Below are 6,862 nucleotides of genomic sequence, written 5' to 3'. Positions count from 1 at the left end.
ATGCCTCTACTTGACTAGCTTGTTGATCAAAGATGGTTATGTTTCCTAGCCATAGAGATGAGTTGTCATTTGATTAACGGTATCACATCATTAGGAGAATGATGTGATTGACTTGACCCATTCCGTTAGCTTAGCACTCGATCGTTTAGTATTCTGCTATTGCTTTCTTCATGACTTATACATGTTCCTATGACTATGAGATTATGCAACTCCCGTTTACCGGAGGAACACTTTGTGTGCTACCAAACGTCACAACGTAACTGGGTGATTATAAAGGTGCTCTACAGGTGTCTCCAAAGGTACTTGTTGGGTTGGCGTATTTCGAGATTAGGATTTGTCACTCCGATTGTCGGAGAGGTATCTCTGGGCCCACTCGGTAATGCACATCACTATAAGCCTTGCAAGCATTGCAACTAATGAGTAAGTTGCGGGATGATGTATTACGGAACGAGTAAAGAGACTTTCCGGTAACGAGATTGAACTAGGTATTAAGATACCGACGATCGAATCTCGGGCAAGTAACATACCGACGACAAAGGGAACAACGTATGTTGTTATGCGGTCTGACCGATAAAGATCTTCGTAGAATATGTAGGAGCCAATATGGGCATCCAAGTGCCGCTATTGGTTATTGACCAGAGAGGTGTTTCGGTCATGTCTACATAGTTCTCGAACCCGTAGGGTCCGCACGCTTAACGTTCGTTGACGATATAGTACTATGAGTTATGTATGTTGGTGACCGAATGTTGTTCGGAGTTTTGGATGAGATCACGGATATGACGAGGAACTCCGGAATGGTCCGGAAGTAAAGATTGATATGTGGATAGTAGTGTTTGATCTCCGGAAAGGTTCCGGAATCCATCGGAAGGGGTTCCGGATGTTTCCCGAAATGTTTGGGCACAAGAACACTTTATCTGGGCCAAAGGGGAAAGCCCACGAGGTTTTTGGAAAGCGCAAAAGGATGTTTTGCGGAGTCCAGGGGTCCAGACGTCGGGAACCCTGGCGTCTGGCCCTGGAGTCCGATAAGGACTCTTGCCTTTCGGGTGAAACCGACTTTGTGGAGGCTTTTACTCCAAGTTTCGACCCCAAGGCTCAACATATAAATGGAGGGGTAGGGCTAGCACCCAAGACAACATCAAGAAACACCAAGCCGTGTGTCGGCAACCCCGTCCCCTCTAGTTTATCCTCCGTCATAGTTTTCGTAGTGCTTAGGAGAAGCCCTGCGGAGATTGTTCTTCACCAACACTGTCACCACGCCGTCGTGCTACCGGAACTCATCTACTACTTCGCCCCTCTTCCTGGATCGAGAAAGGCTAGGACGTCATCGAGCTGAACGTGTGCAGAACTCGGAGGTGCCGTGTGTTCGGTACTTGGATCGGTCGAATCGTGAAGACGTACGAGTACATCAACCGCGTTGATAAACGCTTCCGCTTACGGTCTACGAGGGTACGTAGACAACACTCTCGATCTAGTTATTCGATGTTTGTCTATTGAACAAAATCACGTCCACGGAAGATATGGCCGTCAAGCACACTGCCGGAAGTGGGTAGGTATACTACGAGTATGAGGTGACAGGGCTGCCACACGCACAATCTCATCTACACAACATGTATATGGAGCTAGTTATTTGGTTTTTTCCGGTTGCAACGCACGGGCATGTTTCCTACTATTTCCAATTGATCTTCCTACGATCTCTGATATAGCCTAATTATTAGAGATGTGGTAGGGTTAGTTGGCTTGTTAAGCAAGACATCTCTTGTATATATTATAACGAATTTCGATGAATACAGTTGAGTTGTATTCTATAGCTTTCTACAGGAAATAGCTGGCGTGGTTTTAGATCGACTTTGACAACACAACCACGCCAACTATTTCCGATCGGAAGGAGTACAATTGAGATTACCCATGTGCAGTCAAAGTGGATCTACCCATGCATCCTTTTGCATGCACATTGTCCCAACGGAAACGTGACAGTATGTGTTGATGCAGGGTTCGTTGGCAAAAGCCAACAGAAAGCCCTAACAAGACGGCAAAGCGCTATGGCTTAGTAGGCCGTAAGATCGAGATTGAGAAAAAGCAAAGGCAAAAGGCACCCACATCCACTGAACCACACCCGGCGCTGCCCCCCGGCCAGTGGTAGATTAAACTCGGGAGAAGAATCTCCCCAATAATATGGTCGAGCGAAAGCACATATCACCACATCACCTCTCTCCCTCCCTAGCCTCCTCATCGATCCGGCCAAAAGCGCGGCGGAATACCATCGATCTCGCCGCAAAAGATACAAGTGGAACTGCGGGGAGGAGGAAAGCGAGCGCGTCGCGCAGGGGCGCTCCAGCTTTTCTCCCACTCAAAAGAATACACATCGCCACACCACACCGCACCGCATAGCCTAGCTAGCTAACTAACAATTCGCATAGGCGCACAGGCTAGCGCGCGCTGGCCAGCTGATCCCTACGTAGTCGCCCTCGCCGGCCATTAAAATCCCTCGGCGCCACGGTGCGGTAACCCTCATGTTGCCCCCTCGCCGTAGCTTACATGGATACGCTGTTTAGGTTGGTTAGCCTCCAAGCCTCCGAGCAGCAGCAGCAGCAGCAGCAATCGGCGTCGTACAACTCCAGGAGCACCACCTCCAGCGGCTCCAGGTCGTCCTCCCACCAGACCAACGCCTCCTACAACTACTACCACCACAGCTCCAGCAGCGGCGGCGGCGGCGGCGGGCAGTACTACTACAGCCAGCCGCAGCAGCAGCAGCCGCAGCAGTCCTACTACCTGGAGCCGTACCAAGAAGAATGCGGTGGCAACGCCCACCAGCACCACCTCTACATGGATGAAGACTTCTCCTCCTCCTCCTCGTCGAGGCAGCACTTCCACTCGCACGGCGGCGCGGCCCATCCGCCCACGTCGTCCGCCACGCCCACTGCGCCCACGCCCCCGCTCTCCACCTCGTCCACGGCTGGCGGGGCGGGCCACGCGCTCTTCGAGGCGGCCGACCTGTCTTTCCCGCCGGACCTCAACCTCGACTTCTCGTCCCCGGCCTCGTCGTCCGGCGCCGGGGGCACAGCGTCATCGGCCGCGGTCGGGGGAGGTGGCGGCGGGAGGTGGGCCAGCCAGCTGCTCATGGAGTGCGCGCGCGCGGTGGCGACGCGCGAGAGCCAGCGCGTGCAACAGCTGATGTAGATGCTCAACGAGCTGGCGTCGCCGTACGGGGACGTGGAGCAGAAGCTGGCCTCCTACTTCCTGCAGGGTCTCTTCGCGCGGCTCACGGCGTCCGGCCCCCGGACGCTGCGCACGCTCGCGGCGGCGACCGACCGCAACACGTCCTTCGACTCCACGCGCCGCACAGCGCTGCGGTTCCAGGAGCTCAGCCCCTGGTCGTCGTTCGGGCACGTGGCCGCCAACGGCGCCATACTGGAATCTTTCTTGGAGGCCGCGGCCGCGTCGTCGGAGCCGCAGAGGTTTCACATCCTCGACCTGAGCAACACCTTCTGCACGCAGTGGCCGACGCTGCTCGAGGCCCTGGCCACGCGGTCCCCCGACGACACGCCGCACCTGTCCATCACCACCGTCGTGTCGGCCGCGCCGTCGGCTCCGACGTCCGCCGTGCAGCGCGTGATGCGGGAGATCGGGCAGCGCATGGAGAAGTTCGCGCGGCTGATGGGCGTCCCCTTCCGCTTCCGCGCCGTGCACCACTCCGGGGACCTCGCGGAGCTCGACCTCGACTCGCTCGACCTGCGCGAGGGCGGCGCCACGACCGGCATCGCCGTCAACTGCATGAATTCGCTGCGCGGCGTGGTGCCGGGCGGTGCCCGCCGGCGCGGCGCGTTCGCCGCGTCCCTCCGCCGCCTCGAACCTCGGGTCGTCACCGTGGTCGAGGAGGAGGCAGACCTGGTGGCGACCGACGCCGACGCGTCCGACGAAGGCGGCGACACGGAGGCGGCATTCTTGAAGGTGTTCGGCGAGGGCTTACGGTTCTTCTCGGCTTACATGGACTCGCTAGAGGAGAGCTTCCCCAAGACCAGCAACGAGAGGCTGGCATTGGAGAGGGGAGCAGGACGTGCCATTGTTGACCTGGTCTCGTGCCCAGCGTCGGAGTCCATGGAGCGGCGGGAGACGGCGGCGGCGTGGGCGCGGCGCTTGCGGTCGGCCGGGTTCTCACCGGTGCCATTCAGCGAGGACGTAGCCGACGACGTGCGGTCGCTTCTGCGCCGGTACCGGGAGGGCTGGTCGATGCGGGAGGCCGGCACGGATGACTCGGCGGCCGGAGCCGGCGTGTTCCTCGCGTGGAAGGAGCAGCCTCTGGTGTGGGCAAGCGCGTGGAGGCCATGATCGGTGGAGATGGAGCGAGGTCAGCAATGCACGTGCAAGGATTGGATGCATCCTTCCATGCCATGCATTGGGTCCTCAGATCAACGGTACGTCGTACGCGCATGTAGGGTTTTGAAGCGGCGCAAGCAAGCGTAGGAGGCGACAGACATTAATGGATGGCTCACGTACGTATGTTGGAGGTGATCGAGGAGGTGGGTGATCATAGCTTTAGCTCTTAGACTCGCATCGATTTTTATCATCATCGTTCGCCGCAAGTTCTTGGCGTACGCCATGATTTGATTTGTTTCCTTAATTTCTTTGTTCTTTGCTTTTGTGTTTCGATCGTCTTGTAAGGTTAAGAAATTCTTCTTCCGTCCTTTTGGAGCAAACTTACGTGCATGCTTCTGTCATACCCTATAGCTAGCTAGCTAGCATGCTTGCTTACTTTTGCATTAGCGATGCATGATTTACATGTTCCTTGTCTTGTTGGGATGTCAGTTCTTGTCTTCTTGACGGGAAGTTTAGGACAGACACTTGCACGGCCTACTACTTTTGGCCATCAAACATGAACCACTAAAGCTTCGCTAGACCATATATACGTAGGTGCTTGCTCGTTTCTATTTGTTTCAGGAATGTTCTCGTTAAGCCTTTCCTTCTATATGTCAACACGAAAGAAAACTATATTGAACAGCGTCAATGCGCAAACAAAGATTATGTATGTCACTTCCTTCACCTGATCCAAAAGAGTAGCACTAGGTCAATGTTCAGAGGGGTCTTTGGGAGATCTCCGGCTGACACAAAACAGGGTATTACGAGTAGTGCTGGAAATTAAGCTAGTGCCAAATACCTCTAATCCAGGCAGGTTCTGCTGCATAAACCTTATATGATATAATTGGGGTTTCATTGAGATTGAGAGTGACAAATGGCCCTATATATATGTTGTTTTCCTAGAAGACAATACCTGGTGAAACGGTGCAGAGCATCAGCTATAATAAGTTTGGTGTCATTATCTTTGGTCCAAGAGGCCGGATAAATTTTTGTTGTGTCTATCCCAAGCTAGTAAGACCGTTTGACATGTTTTGGAAAGAAAGGGCCGGCCTGTGGTTGACAGATAATTAGTTCCCTCACCACTGAATCCGTTAATTAACTTATAAGCTTGATGCTACGTAGAAGACAAGATCAAGAGTAGTTACGGGTTTGCAACGTAGTGGGAAGTGACGATGCAACACGCAATGGAATTATGAAAATAAGTCAAGACGAGGAGTAGGATAAAAAGAGAGAGAAGCACGACGAATGTCCATTTCAGAGGATTAGGTGATGGGGTGATATCATTAGCTCCGAGCCGTTTCCAGACAAATCACAGTTTGTACCCTCAGCCTTTTCGTGATCTTCTTGCAGACCCGATCCATTATTTTGAATGACGTTTCAGTCTTGACGTGCACATCTCCCCGCCGGTTACGTACTTACGTTGGGGCTTAGTTTTTAATCTTTTTTTTCCACACAGAGTTTTTGACCTAGTAACTTGTGGGAAGAACTAGTAATACAAACCAAATCAAACCAGAGAGAGACAGAGAGAGAAAACAACGTAGGGAGTATAATCCAACAGAAATGGGCTCTGGTCAGCAGTTCACTGGCAATATTTCATGTGGGCGGTGCAGAACAACATATGTATGCGCCTTTGTTTTACAGTGCTGGGAACGAGGATCCACCAACCACTTCCATGCAAGTGCCGGCGAGAGGCATGGGCGTACATGCCGCCTGCCACCGAGAGCTAGATACGGTACGAGATCGACGACGGATCGCGCGAAAAGCCACGAGGAAGAGAGGGCGGCAGAGCGAGCGAGGAGTGGAAAGGTGATGGGGGCATGGCATCAGGCACGAACAAGATCAGGCCGCCGCGCGGGTCGTTATCGCGTGGGCTTGGCGATGCATCGACGGCGAGTGAGTGAGTGTGCGGGGCGCGAGATAGATAGATGGATGGGAATGGGAATGGTGGTGGAAACGAATCTCCGGGCGGGCGCTGGTGGAATCTAACAAAAGAAGGTGGGCTTGGACTGGCCGGCCGGCCGGCCAGTGAGTGGCCTGCTCCTGACGTGCCTCACGGGGCCCCGCGCAATCTTTACCTTTCCCTCCTTTTCTCACGCGAAATTATTATTGCGCCGACCCGACCCACTCACCCGCGCTTCCCTGGCTCTGGCTGCCCATGATCTGCAAGGTCGCTGTCCACTGCCACGGCCCCTTTCCTCGCAGCGTCGTCGACTCAGCACTTACGATACTGCTACTACAATCATCTATTCGTATCAGTGCATCTCCACAGCGGACTCTTGAACCGCCTGCAACCGTCCGGACACACAATTTAAATGTGTTTTGCCATCAGATGCGGCCTTGTATTGGTCTGCCCACCGAAAACCGAAATCAAATGGGGGAGGAGGGATTTGGACCGACATCCCCGACCCACCTAACACCCCTCCCAGACCCCGCTGACGGTGTCCTGAACTAGAGGGTACTCATCACCTCGTCTCCCGATCAGTTGGATTGGACCGAGGACCCCATGGCC

The 6,862-nt window shown here is 54.1% G+C and overlaps 1 pseudogene; it reads left to right on the top strand.

Moving 5' to 3' along the window:
• Nucleotides 1-2,158: 2,158 nt before the first annotated feature.
• Nucleotides 2,159-4,715, top strand: LOC123052245 (protein SHORT-ROOT 1-like; annotated as a pseudogene).
• Nucleotides 4,716-6,862: the final 2,147 nt, after the last annotated feature.

Source organism: Triticum aestivum, chromosome 2D (genome assembly GCF_018294505.1).
Source record: "Triticum aestivum cultivar Chinese Spring chromosome 2D, IWGSC CS RefSeq v2.1, whole genome shotgun sequence".
NCBI lineage: Eukaryota > Viridiplantae > Streptophyta > Magnoliopsida > Poales > Poaceae > Triticum > Triticum aestivum.
The sequence above is the reverse complement of the archived record's forward strand: the minus strand, read 5'-3'. Positions and strand labels throughout refer to the sequence as shown.